At 51.7% G+C, this 15,550-nt stretch overlaps 1 protein-coding gene across 3 annotated transcripts in view; it reads left to right on the forward strand.

The window, feature by feature from the left end:
* Positions 1-5,922: 5,922 nt before the first annotated feature.
* LOC137334008 (plexin-A1-like) overlaps positions 5,923-15,550 on the forward strand; it is a 438,331-nt gene continuing 428,703 nt past the window's right edge. Inside the window, exon 1 of one of the 3 annotated variants that reach the window (XM_067998409.1) lies at positions 5,923-6,068. The gene's annotated coding sequence lies outside the window, so the exon portion shown is untranslated. Of the gene's footprint in view, positions 6,069-6,445; positions 6,866-15,550 lie in introns of those variants that run through there. The other 2 variants (XM_067998406.1, XM_067998407.1) reach the window with 2 other exon arrangements.

The following is a 15,550-nucleotide window of genomic DNA, read 5'->3' on the forward strand; positions in this document are numbered from 1 at the left end:
AGAAGGTGGTGGTGAGCCGCCTTCTTGAACTGCTGCAGTCCGTGTGGTGACGGTTCTCCCACAGTGCTGTTAGGAAGGGAGTTCCAGGATTTTGACCCAGCGACAATGAAGGAACGGCAATATATTTCCAAGTCGGGATGGTGTGTGACTTGGAGGGGAACGTGCAGGTGGTGTTGTTCCCATGTGCCTGCTGCTCTTGTCCTTCTAGGTGGTAGAGGTCGTGGGTTTGGGAGGTGCTGTTGAAGAAGCCTTGGCGAGTTGCTGCAGTGCATCCTGTGGATGGTGCACACTGCAGCCACAGTGCGCCGGTGGTGAAGGGAGTGAATGTTTAGGGTGGTGGATGGGGTGCTAATCAAGTGGGCTGCTTTATCTTGGATGGTGTCGAGCTTCTTGAGTGTTGTTGGAGCTGCACTCATCCAGGCAAGTGGAGAGTATTCCATCACACTCCTGACTTGTGCCTTGTAGATGGTGGAAAGGCTTTGGGGAGTCAGGAGGTGAGTCACTCGCCGCAGAATACCCAGCCTCTGACCTGCTCTCGTAGCCACAGTATTTATATGGCTGGTCCAGTTCAGTTTCTGGTCAATGGTGACCCCCAGGATGTTAATGGTGGGGGATTCGGCGATGGTAATGCCGTTGAATGTCAAGGGGAGGTGGTTAGACTCTCTCTTGTTGGAGATGGTCATTGCCTGGCACTTATCTGGAGCGAATGTTACTTGCCACTTATGAGCCCAAGCCTGGATGTTGTCCAGGTCTTGCTGCATGCGGGCTCGGACTGCTTCATTATCTGAGGGGTTGCGAATGGAACTGAACACTGTGCAGTCATCAGCGAACATCCCCATTTCTGACCTTATGATGGAGGGAAGGTCATTGATGAAGCAGCTGAAGATGGTTGGGCCTAGGACACTGCCCTGAGGAACTCCTGCAGCAATGCCCTGGGGCTGAGATGATTGGCCTCCAACAACCACTACCATCTTCCTTTGTGCTAGGTATGACTCCAGCCACTGGAGAGTTTTTCCCCTGATTCCCATGGACTTCAATTTTACTAGGGCTCCTTGGTGCCACACTCGGTCAAATGCTGCCTTGATGTCAAGGGCAGTCACTCTCACCTCACCTCTGGAATTCAGCTCTTTTGTCCATGTTTGGACCAAGGCTGTAATGAGGTCTGGAGCCGAGTGGTCCTGGCGGAACCCAAACTGAGCATCGGTGAGCAGGTTATTGGTGAGTAAGTGCTGCTTGATAGCACTGTTGACGACACCTTCCATCACTTTGCTGATGATTGAGAGTAGACTGATGGGGCGGTAATTGGCCGGATTGGATTTGTCCTGCTTTTTGTGGACAGGACATACCTGGGCAATTTTCCACATTGTCGGGTAGATGCCAGTGTTGTAGCTGTACTGGAACAGCTTGGCTAGAGGCGCAGCTAGTTCTGGAGCACAAGTCTTCAGCACTACAGCTGGGTTGTTGTCGGGGCCCATAGCCTTTGCTGTATCCAGTGCACTCAGCCGTTTCTTGATATCACGTGGAGTGAATCGAATTGGCCGAAGACTGGCTTCCGTGATGGTGGGGATATCGGGAGGAGGCTGAGATGGATCATCCACTCGGCACTTCTGGCTGAAGATGGTTGCAAACGCTTCAGCCTTGTGTTTTGCACTCACGTGCTGGACTCCGCCATCATTGAGAATGGGGATGTTTGCGGAGCCTCCTCCTCCCGTTAGTTGTTTAATTGACCACCACCATTCACGACTGGATGTGGCAGGACTGCAGAGCTTTGATCTGATCCGTTGGTTGTGGAATCGCTTAGCTCTGTCTATAGCATGTTGCTTCCGCTGTTTAGCATGCATGTAGTCCTGAGTTGTAGCTTCACCAGGTTGGCACCTCATTTTTAGGTACGCCTGGTGCTGCTCCTGGCATGCACTTCTACACTCCTCATTGAACCAGGGTTGATCCCCTGGCTTGTTGGCAATGGTAGAGTGAGGAATATGCCGGGCCATGAGGTTACAGATTGTGCTGGAATACAATTCTGCTGCTGCTGATGGCCCACAGCACCTCATGGATGCCCAGTTTTGAGCTGCTAGATCCATTCTGAATCTATCCCATTTAGCACGGTGGTAGTGCCACACAACACGTTGGATGGTGTCCTCAGTGCGAAGACGGGACTTCATCTCCATGAGGACTGTGCGGTGGTCACTCCTACCAATACTGTCATGGACAGATGCATTTGCGACAGGTAGATTGGTGAGGACGAGGTCAAGTAAGTTTTTCCCTCGTGTTGGTTCGCTCACCACCTGCCGCAGGCCCAGTCTGGCAGCTATGTCCTTCAGGACTCGGCCAGCTCGGTCAGTAGTGGTGCTACCGAGCCACTCTTGGTGATGGACATTGAAGTCCCCCACCCAGAGTACATTTTGTGCCCTTGCTACCCACAGTGCTTCCTCCAACTGGTGCTCAACATGGAGGAGGACTGATTCATCAGCTGAGGGAGGACGGTAGGTGGTAATCAGCAGGAGGTTTCCTTGCCCATGTTTGACCTGATGCCATGAGATTTCATGGGGTCCAGAGTCAATGTTGAGGACTCCCAGGGCCACTCCCTCCTGACTGTATATCACTGTACCGCCACCTCTGGTGGGTCTGTCCTGCCGGTGGGACAGGACATACCCAGGGATGGTGATGGAAGAGTCTGGGACGTTGGCTGAAAGATATGATTCTGTAAGTATGGCTATGTCAGGCTGTTGCTTGACTAGTCTGTGGGACAGCTCTCCCAATTTTGGCACAAGTCCCCAGATGTTAGTAAGGAGGACCTTGCAGGGTCGACTGGGCTTGGTGTTTTGCCGTTGTCGTGTCCGGTGCCTAGTGGTCCGATGCTGGGTGGTCCGTCCGGTTTTATTCTTATTATGACTTTTCGTAGCGAGATTTTACAACTGAGTGGCTTGCTCGGCCATTTCAGAGGGCAATTAAGAATCAACCACATTGCTGTAGGTCTGGAGTCACATTTCGGCCAGACCGGGTAAGGACGGCAGGTTTCCTTCCCTAAAGGACATTAGTGAACCAGATGGGTTTTTACGACAATCCGGTAGTTTCATGGCCATCATTACTGATACTAGTATTTTAATTCCAGATTTTTATTTAATTAATTGAATTTAATTAATTAATTGAATTTAAATTCGCCAGCTGCCGTGGCGGGATTTGAACTCATGACTCTGGATTTTAGTCCAGGTGTGTTTCTGTGCATTGTCCATTTAAGCCGGGTCAGTGCTGGGTGAGTGTGTGTGTTTGTGCATTGCCCCTTTAAGCCAGGTCGGTGCTGGGAGTGTGTGTGTGCGCGCGCGCGCATGCGTGCGAGACAGTGTGTGTGTGTGTGTGTGTGTATTGCCCCTCTAAGCTGGGTCGTGCTGGGAGTGTGTGTGTGTGTGTGAGTGAGAGAGGGAGAGAGAGTGTGTATGTGCATTGCCCCTTTAAGCCAGGTGAGTCTGTGAGTGTGTGTGTGTGTGTGTGTGTGTGTGCTTATGTGTGGGTGTGTGCATTGCCCCTTTAAGCTGGAAGAGTGTGTCTGTGTGTGTGTGTTGCCCCTTTAAGCCGGGTCAGTGCTGGGTAAATTTGTGTGTGTGCATTGCCCATTTAAGCTGGGTTGGTGCTGGGAATATGTGTGTGCGTGTGTGCGTGTGTGTGCGTGCGCATTGCTCCTTTAAGCTGGGTTGGTGCTGGGAGAGTGTGTGTGTGTGTGTGTGTGTGTGTATATATGCATGCATTGCCCCTTTAAGCTGGGTCGCTGCTGGGGGAGAGTGTGTGTTTGTGTGTGTGCATGCATTACCCCTTTAAGTCGGGTCGCTGCTGGGAGAGAGAGTGTGTGTGCATGCATTACCCCTTTAAGCCAGCTCGTGCTGGGAGAGATGGGGTGTGTGTGTGTGTGCATGCATTGCCCCTTTAAGCCGGGTCAGTGCTGGGAGAGTGTGTGCGTGTGTGCATGCATTGCCCCTTTAAGCCAGGTCGCTGCTGGGAGTGTGTATGCGTGCATGCATTGCCCCTTTAAGCCGGGTCGGTGCTGGGAGTCAGTATGCGTGCATGCATTGCCCCTTTAAGCCGGGTCGGTGCTGGGAGTGTGTATGCGTGCATGCATTGCCCCTTTAAGCCGGGTCGGTGCTGGGAGTGTGTATGCGTGCATGCATTGCCCCTTTAAGCCGGGTCGGTGCTGGGAGAGTGTGTGTGTGTGTGTGTGTATGCATTGCCCCTTTAAGCCGGGTCGGTGCTGGGAGAGTGTGTGTGTGTGTGTGTGTGTGCATGCATCGCCCCTTTAAGCCGGGTCGCTGCTGGGAGTGTGTATGCGTGCATGTGTGTGCATCGCCCCTTTAAGCCGGGTCGGCGCTGGCAGTGTGTGTGTGTGTGCATGCATGCATCGCCCCTTTAAGCCGGGTCGGCGCTGGCAGTGTGTGTGTGTGCATGCATGCATCGCCCCTTTAAGCCGGGTCGGCGCTGGCAGTGTGTGTGTGTGCATGCATGCATCGCCCCTTTAAGCCGGGTCGGCGCTGGCAGTGTGTGTGTGTGCATGCATGCATCGCCCCTTTAAGCCGGGTCGGCGCTGGCAGTGTGTGTGTGTGTGTGTGCATGCATGCATTGCCCCTTTAAGCCGGGTCGGCGCTGGCAGTGTGTGTGTGTGTGCATGCATTGCCCCTTTAAGCCGGGTCGGCGCTGGCAGTGTGTGTGTGCATGCATTGCCCCTTTAAGCTGGGTCGGCGCTGGCAGTGTGTGTGTGTGTGTGCATGCATGCATCGCCCCTTTAAGCCGGGTCGGCGCTGGCAGTGTGTGTGTGCATGCATGCATCACCCCTTTAAGCCGGGTCGGCGCTGGCAGTGTGTGTGTGTGTGTGCATGCATTGCCCCTTTAAGCCGGGTCGGCGCTGGCAGTGTGTGTGTGTGTGTGTGTGTGTGTGCATGCATGCATCGCCCCTTTAAGCCGGGTCGGCGCTGGCAGTGTGTGTGTGTGTGTGTGTGTGCATGCATGCATCGCCCCTTTAAGCCGGGTCGGCGCTGGCAGTGTGTGTGTGTGTGTGTGTGTGCATGCATGCATCGCCCCTTTAAGCCGGGTCGGCGCTGGCAGTGTGTGTGTGTGTGTGTGTGCATGCATGCATCGCCCCTTTAAGCCGGGTCGGCGCTGGCAGTGTGTGTGTGTGTGCATGCATGCATCGCCCCTTTAAGCCGGGTCGGCGCTGGCAGTGTGTGTGTGTGTGTGTGTGTGCATGCATGCATCGCCCCTTTAAGCCGGGTCGGCGCTGGCAGTGTGTGTGTGTGTGTGTGCATGCATGCATCGCCCCTTTAAGCCGGGTCGGCGCTGGCAGTGTGTGTGCATGCATGCATTGCCCCTTTAAGCCCGGTCGGCGCTGGCAGTGTGTGTGTGTGTGCATGCATGCATCGCCCCTTTAAGCCGGGTCGGCGCTGGCAGTGTGTGTGTGTGTGTGTGTGTGCATGCATGCATCGCCCCTTTAAGCCGGGTCGGCGCTGGCAGTGTGTGTGTGTGTGCATGCATCGCCCCTTTAAGCCGGGTCGGCGCTGGCAGTGTGTGTGCATGCATGCATTGCCCCTTTAAGCCGGGTCGGCGCTGACAGTGTGTGTGTGTGTGTGCATGCATCGCCCCTTTAAGCCGGGTCGGCGCTGGCAGTGTGTGTGTGTGTGTGCATGCATCGCCCCTTTAAGCCGGGTCGGCGCTGGCAGTGTGTGTGTGTGTGTGCATGCATGCATTGCCCCTTTAAGCCGGGTCGGCGCTGGCAGTGTGTGTGTGTGCATGCATGCATCGCCCCTTTAAGCCGGGTCGGCGCTGGCAGTGTGTGCATGCATGCATCGCCCCTTTAAGCGGGGAGCGTGTGCTGGGTGTATCGCAGTGCGGACAGGCTCCCCCTAGTGCCTGGATCGCACCTTGGCCGGGGAATGAGAGCGAGTGAGAGTGAGAGTGAGGCTGGGGTTCCCATTGGATGCCTGGAGTTACATTCCATTCACCTCGATTGTAGCGAGCGGCGGCTGGGAGCGAGGAGTCGCGGCTGTGTTGGGAGCTAATTATGGCAAGGACATTCACCCATTCACACAGTGAGTACTCCGATCCGGCCCTGGTTTCTTTAATATACACATTATTTTTTTTAAAAAAAAAGGGTACAAGGTTACCAGCTTTTTTTTTTGAGACTGAAAAAGTAGCAGGAAAAAAGCAAATGAGGCTTTTTGTATCAAATTGATTTCTTTTGTTACAACAGTTTTATGCTACGGGGGCATAATGTGATGCATTTCTTTTCTGGGCTAGGGTTTTCTATGTGTGTGTGTGTGTGTGTGTTTGATGCGTGTTCGGCGCTTGTAAGTAGGTAGGAAGCAGGTTCAAAGACCAGTCCGGGGTTATTTCATTTCAGTATTCTTGTAATATATAAGTTTTTAATAATTTTTTTTTTTTTGCACGGTGAAAGACGCAGCAAGTTGGGGCAACAGAGAGAATTCCCTGTTTCGTTTTATCTCCTGTCGATGTATACTGCACGCCTCTCCCTTCTCTCTCTCTCCCCCTGTGTTGCTGTAGTTTAATGCAAGAAAAGGAGGGGGAGGAATCTCACTGAAAGGAGTTTTTGAGAGCCGCTGATCGCGGACTGCGAACCGAGAGGGTTTTTTTTTCTCTCTCTGTCGTTGATTATCGCCGGCCGGACGCCACAGAAACCGGAATTTGCGAGAGAGAGCTAGATTCTGGTGTGTTGGAAAAGGATTTTTTATATATATATATATATTTAAGAAAGCAGCTTTTTTTGTTGTTTTCCGCTCCCGGGGTCCTTTTATTAGCGTGACTGTGAAATTCCAGAGAGAGAGAGAGAGAGGGAGAAGGAGACACGTTTGAAATAAACTTATTCCTAGTGAGTACTTTTGATTTTTTTTTGTGTGGTGATTTTTTTTTTACGAGCGGTTCATGTTCGCCAAAAAAAAAACTCTGCGTCTTATCGCCGAGTCCACGGATAATGCACCGAGGTTGGGAATTCGCCTTTTCCTGCGGACTTCGGCGGGAGGGGAAATCTACGAGGGGGTGGGTGGGGGGGGATTGAAATTGACAAGAAAAACCAAGACTTTGAAATTGACTGAGCGGCGGGGGGGTGAAATCGACATTCCTCTCCCGTAATTCATGTTACTTTTACCCATTCCGCTGGACTTGCCATTGCAAGCAAAATTTGACGCTTAATGTATATTTTTAAAAGGACAAATTTGCATTGTTGAGGATCTGAGAGGCTTTTCATTTTAAGATTCCAAGTTTTTAATGTGTTTTTTTGATTGGATCTGTCCGGGTAATAGTTGGCGGTGTATTTATTTATTTTCGGACTGGTTAACCGCTAACACTTTGGTTTAAATGCATACCCTGCGCTGTTTATATATAAAATGTTCTCAAAAATATATTATTGCATTGTAGCCTCTCACTGGGGCTGTGGTTTGGCGGGTATATATATAGTATGTGTGAGAAGCTAGTCTGTTCTGTCTTACAGACCAGTGTGTGAAATAATCGATTTAGTTTCTATCACAAATTTATTCCCAAAATATGTATTGTGCACTACATCGTCCTGTAACATGGAGGTGCGTCTCATTCTGTCGGATCCTAAATTATTACATAGTTACAAAAGGTCATGGGGAAATTGTGTGTGTGTGTCTGTGTGAGAGGGCATGTGAAATGAGAAACAGCCTTAACAGAATCAATCTACATTACCGATTTCTGTCGTCTTGTTTCCCCCCACCCCCCCCACCCCCGCAAAAGCATGCGCAGTCCGGCTCCTTCACACTGTGCCAATATTTTAACAGGAGTATTTAAAAATGTTCCCTTTTAATCAGCTGATGGGGATGTTCTGAGAAGGCAGCGCCTGTCTTGTTTCTCCGAGGGCTTTGGTTCCGCAGGCGGGAGATGGAAGAGGAGCTCAGAGTGGCTGGGATCTGGCAGTCTGTTCCGAGTTGGCTTTTCCCTTTTCCCTCTCGAGTAGAAGCTAAGAGGTAGATTAAGACGGGATTTTTATGCAGATATTACTGAGGAGGTTGTTGGTTATTGAATTGGCTTGGGTTGTAGGGGCGAGTAGCTAAGATGTCTTCGAGGTAAAATTGGACAAGAATCTTTGAGAAGCCACGTTATGGTCACAACAGATCGGAGAGGTGAACTAGATAGACTAGTGGATTTTTCCAGCCGTGATTTTTTTTGTGTGTCTCTCTGTTTTCCGCCTGTCTGTCTGTCTCTCTGTTTTCCGCCTGTCTGTCTGTCTCTCTGTTTTCCGCCTGTCTGTCTGTCTCTCTGTTTTCCGCCTGTCTGTCTGTCTCTCTGTTTTCCGCCTGTCTGTCTGTCTCTCTGTTTTCCGCCTGTCTGTCTGTCTCTCTGTTTTCCGCCTGTCTGTCTGTCTCTCTGTTTTCCGCCTGTCTGTCTGTCTGTCTCTCTGTTTTCCGCCTGTCTGTCTGTCTCTCTGTTTTCCGCCTGTCTGTCTGTCTCTCTGTTTTCCGCCTGTCTGTCTGTCTCTCTGTTTTCCGCCTGTCTGTCTGTCTCTGTTTTCCGCCTGTCTGTCTGTCTCTCTGTTTTCCGCCTGTCTGTCTGTCTCTCTGTTTTCCGCCTGTCTGTCTGTCTCTGTTTTCCGCCTGTCTGTCTGTCTCTCTGTTTTCCGCCTGTCTGTCTGTCTGTCTCTCTGTTTTCCGCCTGTCTGTCTGTCTGTCTCTCTGTTTTCCGCCTGTCTGTCTGTCTCTCTGTTTTCCGCCTGTCTGTCTGTCTCTCTGTTTTCCGCCTGTCTGTCTGTCTCTCTGTTTTCCGCCTGTCTGTCTGTCTCTCTGTTTTCCGCCTGTCTGTCTGTCTCTCTGTTTTCCGCCTGTCTGTCTGTCTCTCTGTTTTCCGCCTGTCTGTCTGTCTCTCTGTTTTCCGCCTGTCTGTCTGTCTCTCTGTTTTCCGCCTGTCTGTCTGTCTCTCTGTTTTCCGCCTGTCTGTCTGTCTCTCTGTTTTCCGCCTGTCTGTCTGTCTCTCTGTTTTCCGCCTGTCTGTCTGTCTCTCTGTTTTCCGCCTGTCTGTCTGTCTCTCTGTTTTCCGCCTGTCTGTCTGTCTCTCTGTTTTCCGCCTGTCTGTCTGTCTCTCTGTTTTCCGCCTGTCTGTCTGTCTCTCTGTTTTCCGCCTGTCTGTCTGTCTCTCTGTTTTCCGCCTGTCTGTCTGTCTCTCTGTTTTCCGCCTGTCTGTCTGTCTCTCTGTTTTCCGCCTGTCTGTCTGTCTCTCTGTTTTCCGCCTGTCTGTCTGTCTCTCTGTTTTCCGCCTGTCTGTCTGTCTCTCTGTTTTCCGCCTGTCTGTCTGTCTCTCTGTTTTCCGCCTGTCTGTCTGTCTCTCTGTTTTCCGCCTGTCTGTCTGTCTCTCTGTTTTCCGCCTGTCTGTCTGTCTCTCTGTTTTCCGCCTGTCTGTCTGTCTCTCTGTTTTCCGCCTGTCTGTCTGTCTCTCTGTTTTCCGCCTGTCTGTCTGTCTCTCTGTTTTCCGCCTGTCTGTCTGTCTCTCTGTTTTCCGCCTGTCTGTCTGTCTCTCTGTTTTCCGCCTGTCTGTCTGTCTCTCTGTTTTCCGCCTGTCTGTCTGTCTCTCTGTTTTCCGCCTGTCTGTCTGTCTCTCTGTTTTCCGCCTGTCTGTCTGTCTCTCTGTTTTCCGCCTGTCTGTCTGTCTCTCTGTTTTCCGCCTGTCTCTGTTTTCCGCCTGTCTCTGTTTTCCGCCTGTCTCTGTTTTCCGCCTGTCTCTGTTTTCCGCCTGTCTGTTTGTCTCTCTGTTTTCCGCCTGTCTGTCTGTCTCTCTGTTTTCCGCCTGTCTCTGTTTTCCGCCTGTCTGTCTGTCTCTCTGTTTTCCGCCTGTCTCTGTTTTCCGCCTGTCTGTCTGTCTCTCTGTTTTCCGCCTGTCTGTCTGTGTGTTTTCCGCCTGTCTGTCTGTGTGTTTTCCGCCTGTCTGTCTGTGTGTTTTCCGCCTGTCTGTCTGTGTGTTTTCCGCCTGTCTGTCTGTGTGTTTTCCGCCTGTCTGTCTGTCTGTGTGTTTTCCGCCTGTCTGTCTGTGTGTGTCTTCCGCCTGTCTGTCTGTGTGTGTCTTCCGCCTGTCTGTCTGTGTGTGTCTTCCGCCTGTCTGTCTGTGTGTGTCTTCCGCCTGTCTGTCTGTGTGTGTCTTCCGCCTGTCTGTCTGTGTGTGTCTTCCGCCTGTCTGTCTGTGTGTGTCTTCCGCCTGTCTGTCTGTGTGTGTCTTCCGCCTGTCTGTCTGTGTGTGTCTTCCGCCTGCCTGCGTGTGTCTTCCGCCTGCCTGCCTGTGTCTTCCGCCTTTCCGCCTGCCTGCCTGTCTCTGTGGTTTCCGCCTTTCCGTCTGTCTGTCTGTCTGTCTCACCTCCCACCACCCCTAATGATGTTGCATACAAGTTTTGGTGCTGGAGTCTAAAACTGTGTGTGTATCAGTGAGGAAGGAATGGGAAATGCATTTTCCAAAACAAGTTCCTCTACCCAATCGTTCAGGCACTCAGGTTTGAAGTCCAACACAGCCGCAAAACAGTAAGATGGACTAGGGTGTTTTGCCAAAAGAATTGAATATGGGGTAATATTCCACTCACATCAACTCTCATCTAAACAACTCACCACATTTCCCAACAAAGTACACAGTATAATTAAGCGTTTTGTTCTCTCTGGAGCTGTTTATAAATTGGTTCTGATTAGCAGTCTCGCTGCTCTAAATGTTTTGAGTCACTGTTGTTTCTGGGAAGATTAGTGGTGAGAAGAGAAAGTCTTAAAGGGACCAACACTGGGAAACCCTGATTGCAGGGGTTGTTTAAACCCTTTTTTTGCACAAAGATATAAACGGCAAGTGCTGAAACATTTCACTTTTTAAAAGCCAATACACCTGTGATTCAAAACTGGAAACTAAAACTATAAGTAGTGTTTTTTTTAAAAGTTGGCTCTTCCCCTCTGTTGATCGGGGGCTGGAAAACTCATGAATGAGAATTGGCTGTGCTACAATTAGCTTTGGGAATTTGGGAGCGAGTCATAGGATGTTTTTCTCTGCTCCGACCTAAGTTGGGGCAGAGATTTTATTTTTTCAAGCGCGAACTGAAACGGGCCTTGAGACACACCGGGGAAAGTCTGGGACATGAAGGAATTTAATGGAAGAGGAGAGAGCGAGTCTGTGCGCCGAAGACTGCCAGATAGACGGTCTAGCTATCCTGTCTGAACCTCCTCCCTACAAAATCTGCATGTACGCAGGGTGAAAGAGCAAAATTCATAGGTGTTTATTTCAGAGGTGCAAACTGTCCGTTTCAGCCTCTAATGTTAAAACAGCAGGTGCTGATACGTTTTCAAATATTTGACAAGAACAACACTAAAATTTAAGGCTCTTTTCAGTACAGTGGTGTAAGGCGCAGAGGGAAAGAAAAATCAAGATTGGTGTCCCTCATAACAGCAGATAAAAGACTTTATTTAAGATGGAGTTAAGATACAGATCAGTCATGATCTGATTGAATGGCGGAACAGGATTGAGGGGCTGAATGGCCTCTTTGTTCCTCTGTAATTCCGGCTGCATGTTTCCTATGTCAGTCCTCTCGGTCGCTGATGTCATGTTTACGCATTTTTTTTAATCATTCATATTATCTGCTTCACACCTTTTTATATATATATATATATTATATACTTGCCTTTTAGGAGTATTATTCCCCCTCTGGTTTAATCCACTCTTCTCACCCTCCCCACAATATGCTAGCATTTGTGTGTATGCATCTTTCAGTGTTGTGACTAGATTTCAGTACAGTGTGATGGGTGGTGGGTGTGAGAGAGATTTGCATTTCTCTCCATGCCCGTTTGAACATTGAAGACGAAACCAGCAATACAAATCTGGATTCCGTCCTCCCAAGCTGATTCCCCGATAACGTATTGGCCCCAGTGTATTAAACATGTCTCGTAACTGTACCGTTATTGCTGAAATGAGCTCGCTCATGCTGAATTCCACCCTCCCTTCCTGCAGGTCCGCATCAGCGATGTGCATGTGTGTCGAACTACAGAGATGTTGGTTGCACTGGGATTATGTTAACAACCCAGTCCTCACCCAGCTCATTCTGCTGTAATACATCCAGAACTGTGCTGGCTTTGGAGGAGTGGTTAGGGGGGGGGGGGGGGGGCGGGGGCGGTGTCTGGTGGTTTTGTTGGGGGGGGGGGGGGGGCAGTGTCTGGTAGTTTTGTTGGGGGGGGGGGGGGCAGTGTCTGGTGGTTTTGTGGGGGGGGGCAGTGTCTGGTGGTTTTGTTGGGGGGGGGCAGTGTCTGGTGGTTTTGTTGGGGGGGGGGGGCAGTGTCTGGTGGTTTTGTGGGGGGGGGCAGTGTCTGGTGGTTTTGTGGGGGGGGGCAGTGTCTGGTGGTTTTGTGGGGGGGGGCAGTGTCTGGTGGTTTTGTGGGGGGGGCAGTGTCTGGTGGTTTTGTGGGGGGGGGCGGTGTCCGGTGGTTTTGGGGGGGCGCGGTGTCCGGTGGTTTTGGGGGGGCGCGGTGTCCGGTGGTTTTGGGGGGGGCGCGGTGTCTGGTGGTTTTGGGGGGGCGCGGTGTCTGGTGGTTTTGGGGGGGCGCGGTGTCCGGTGGTTTTGGGGGGGGCGCGGTGTCTGGTGGTTTTGGGGGGGGCGCGGTGCCTGGTGGTTTTTGGGGGGGGCGCGGTGCCTGGTGGTTTTTGGGGGGGCGCGGTGCCTGGTGGTTTTTGGGGGGGGCGCGGTGCCTGGTGGTTTTTGGGGGGGGCGCGGTGCCTGGTGGTTTTTGGGGGGGGCGCGGTGCCTGGTGGTTTTTGGGGGGGGCGCGGTGCCTGGTGGTTTTTGGGGGGGCGCGGTGCCTGGTGGTTTTTGGGGGGGGCGCGGTGCCTGGTGGTTTTTGGGAGGGGCGCGGTGCCTGGTGGTTTTTGGGGGGGGGACGGTGTCTTGGGGGGGTGTCTGGCGGTTGGGGGGGGGGGCGGTGTCTGGCGGTGGGGGGGGGGGCGGTGTCTGGCGGTTGGGGGGGGCGCGGTGTCTGGCGGTTGGGGGGGGCGCGGTGTCTGGCGGTTGGGGGGGGGGGCGGTGTACGGCGGTTGGGGGGGGGGGCGGTGTCTGGCGGTTGGGGGGGGGGCGGTGTCTGGCGGTTGGGGGGGGGGGCGGTGTCTGGCGGTTGGGGGGGGGGGGCGGTGTCTGGCGGTTGGGGGGGGGGGGCGGTGTCTGGCGGTTGGGGGGGGGGGCGGTGTCTGGCGGTTGGGTGGGGGGGGTGTCTGGCGGTTGGGGGGGGGCGGTGTCTGGCGGTTGGGGGGGGGCGGTGTCTGGCGGTTGGGGGGGGGGGGGCGGTGTCTGGCGGTTGGGGGGGGGGGGCGGTGTCTGGCGGTTTTGGGGGGGCGGTGTCTGGCGGTTTGGGGGGGGTCTGTCTGTGCGCTATACCAGGGAACCGGGGATAAAACTTCAGCTGATTGAACGCAGACTCTCCCCTATGCAAAAGCACGTTCTCTGCCTCCATTCCAATGTTTTCTCTATCCCGACTCCTCGCTGGGGTTCAGTTGCACGGCTGTCTTAAGCGCTTCCCTCAAATGGGTGTCCTTCACGTGAGCATGAGGAGTGTGGGGCTATTCTACCTTGGAGTGCGTCACTGTCAAACTGTCACTTGATGTGCACTTGCCAGCAGGAGGCACTGAATAGCACGAGCAGCGGAAACACTCTGGCCAAACTCCCCCCCTCCTTCTCTAATCCTGAGAGCGCTGTAGTAATCCCACTACAAACCCGGCAGCCAATTTGCGCACAGCAAGGTCCCACAAACAGCAATGTGATGACCAAAGAATCTGTTTTAGTGATGTTGGTTGAGGGATAAATATCGGCCAGGACACCGGGGGAGAACTCCCCCTGCTCTTCTTAGAAATAGTGCGGCGGGATCTTTTACGTCCACTTGAGCCTCAGTTTAACCTCTCATCCGAAACATCTCGTATTTATCCCTCAATTAACATTTTTTTTTAATAAACCCGATTACCTGGTCATTAACATATTGCTTTTTGTGGGATCTTGCTCTGCGCAATTTGTCTGCTGCGTTCCCCTACATTACAACAGTGACTACACTTCAAAAAGTACTTAATTGGCTGTAGAGCACTCTGGGATGCCCTGGGCCCGTGAAAGGTGCTATATAAATGCAAGTTCTTTTAGTCAGGATGATTCAAAGCCAGATCCCAGAGGGGATGCAGTAACCAACTTTCTCGTCCAGCTCTTGTAGGGCTACTATTTAACCCATTACTCTGCTGAATATATAGCTGGTCGCAGCTGACTTCATGCTGCCTCACTCCACCAGAGCTACTGTTAAAGAGGAACAGTTGGATGTTGCCAATCTGGTCGCTGCTAGTCTTGTATAACCAGTTAACCCAGTTGGACTAATGTTCCCATTTTATGGTTTATATATACAAACAGTGGAGATCATTTATCCTAATTTATAATTTACAGTCTCCTGAATTTTGTTTTAGCTGTACGGCCTCCTTCTGGATTAAGATGCATTGATGCGTTTTTTAAAACCAATTTATTTTGTGTGTGAATTTTGCACTCCCAAGTTGAGGGATGGAAGTTTTTATAGGAATGGAGTATTTTTCATCCTGGGCACTCTCAGGTTGGGGTACAGCTTGGGTTTGACGCAGTGTGAAGTTCCCTCTCTTCTGCCCTTTTTAAAAAAAAAATGTTTCAGCCCCCCAACCCCAGAATAACGCCCCCACCTGCTGTAACCGCATGTGTTTCGTTGATCACTTGGTAATTCACTTGGTCTCCCTTCAGTGACACTGGTAATTTAGTACTGAATTGGAGCGAGTTTTGTGCTGTGGGCCCTTGTTCACTGGGATCTGGTTTCAGAGTCCCCTGAACCCATTTCATTCTGTTCCTCACGGCTAACAGATACTGCAGACTTTGATCCCAGCAGTCTGGATTGCACTTAAACCCTTTGCTGCTCTTCACCTTTTATGTTGACGATTGAGAACGTGACATTTATCGAGCGGTATTAAAAATGTTTTGGGGGAGAAAAAAGCTGGCAACTGAAAACTGTGCAGAATTTATTCATTGTCCATCTGTCCGTCAACATCAAGAGCTGAGTGTGATACCTCCAACCTGTGGGAGGCGGCGTTTGATCCAGGGAAGATCTAGTGTAATTCAGATATGTCCCTCCCCGATTTTCCCATCTGTCATAAACAACAACGTGTATTTTTATGGCACTGTCAACGTCCAAAGGCATGTCACAGGCGCGTAACCAGACAAAATTTGACACCGAGCCACATAAGGAGATATTAGGACAGGTGGTCAAAGTCGTAGCTTTTAAGGAGCGTCTTAAAGGAGGAGAGAGAGAGAGAGACTGAGAGGTTTCGGGAGCCAATTCCAGAGCTTAGGGCTTGGCAGGTGAAGGCACGGCCGCCAATGGTGGAGCGAAGGGAGTCGGGGATGCGGAAGGTCAGAATTGGAAGAACGCAGAGTTCTCGGAAGACACTGGCTAGGGTGTGGTTCGAAGGGCACTGGCATCTCTTCATTCCCTGTCTAAGTAGCCAGCCTTTACATGGGTGTGTTGGCAAGCTATTCAACTAAGGAGAGCATCAC

Source organism: Heptranchias perlo, chromosome 17 (assembly GCF_035084215.1).
Source record: "Heptranchias perlo isolate sHepPer1 chromosome 17, sHepPer1.hap1, whole genome shotgun sequence".
Lineage (NCBI taxonomy): Eukaryota > Metazoa > Chordata > Chondrichthyes > Hexanchiformes > Hexanchidae > Heptranchias > Heptranchias perlo.